This window comes from Penaeus monodon, chromosome 30, assembly GCF_015228065.2.
Source record: "Penaeus monodon isolate SGIC_2016 chromosome 30, NSTDA_Pmon_1, whole genome shotgun sequence".
In the NCBI taxonomy this organism is placed as follows: Eukaryota; Metazoa; Arthropoda; class Malacostraca; order Decapoda; family Penaeidae; genus Penaeus; species Penaeus monodon.
Window position 1 is genome coordinate 37,471,164 of NC_051415.1, and position 1,144 is coordinate 37,472,307.

At 54.8% G+C, this 1,144-nt stretch overlaps 1 long non-coding RNA gene across 1 annotated transcript in view; it reads right to left on the reverse strand.

The window, feature by feature from the left end:
• LOC119592774 overlaps positions 1-460 on the reverse strand; it is a 67,068-nt gene extending 66,608 nt beyond the window's left edge. Inside the window, exon 1 of the long non-coding RNA XR_005230461.1 lies at positions 330-460. This is a non-coding gene — a long non-coding RNA (uncharacterized LOC119592774). The remainder of the gene's footprint in view (positions 1-329) is intronic.
• Between the last annotated feature and the right edge of the window lie 684 nt (positions 461-1,144).

A 1,144-nucleotide genomic window follows, 5' to 3' on the forward strand; every position in this document is an offset into this window, starting at 1 on the left:
GCGCTCCTAATGCAAGTGTGGCGTTTCTTGCATGCAATTTGCTCGGGAAAATCAATGGACGCTTTGCTGTACATTCCGATGATGAATATCGGTCACCACTGACATGTCTGTACACTAAATTACGCCACTTGTCTCGCCTGCACTCTAGCTGTTCTATTGATTTTAAACACTCGTCTTCCTCGCACCTTGCTCGGGTTCAGAGGATGTTTTTCTCCAGAAAGTCTTTTTAAGGCCACAAATCATTCGTTTCGCACTTATCCCGCAAATGTTTCCACTTCTGCTTTGTTTCAGCTTAAGATCCGCGCCATAATCTTCACTCTGCGAATTACCGATCGTGTGTTCTCCACTGCGTCCCCCTACTTTATCACATCTTCGGGTCGACTCAGAGCGCGCCAGTCTTCCTTCGTCAGCGGCCCGGCTATGACTGACCCGGGGACGAGGGTCGGCGTGGCTTGGCGAACCAGGGGTGCCGAGTAACGATTTTTCCTTCCCTTTCGCAGGACAAATTTTCGATGAAGATTGTCCTTGTGGGGTTAGTCGAACTATCATTACAGTGTGCTGGGTGCGTGAGGAGGCTGCCTAGGTCAACCACAAGTCACAATATGCCGAAGAAGGGCGCCACTGGGGAAGAACCCGCCGCGTCGACGCGTTAGGGCCTGCGCGCCACCAGTCACTCGCATAACATAGCGAGGAAACGCGGCTTCAAGCAACGGCCCGGGACCCAGCGTCGCTCCTGGATCCTGGCCCCCCACAGCTCTCGCCACCACACCGCAATATCTTTACCACGGCACATCTTCTGCTTCTACTTCAGTGCCTCCGTCACCCACCCCTTATGGTTGAACGCTTCCCCATCATCCACGCACAGGTCATGGCTCCCGCCCCGCACGATCCACTTGCTACCACTCCCACACACGGCCGACGGGGCTCTCGCACACACAACATTGCTCGTATCGCCACGACTCCCTCGACTCGCTCCACCGTGTCTTCCACACAGTCACGCTGCCGTCTCATAGTGTGTCATCCACCACCTCCTCCTCTCTTCCACCATATGCGATCGTTATGCAGATAACAGTGTGCTGCCACGCTGACCGTTCCGTGGTGCTGTCAGTTCGTGTCAACCGCACAATCATGGCGGCACCTTGCT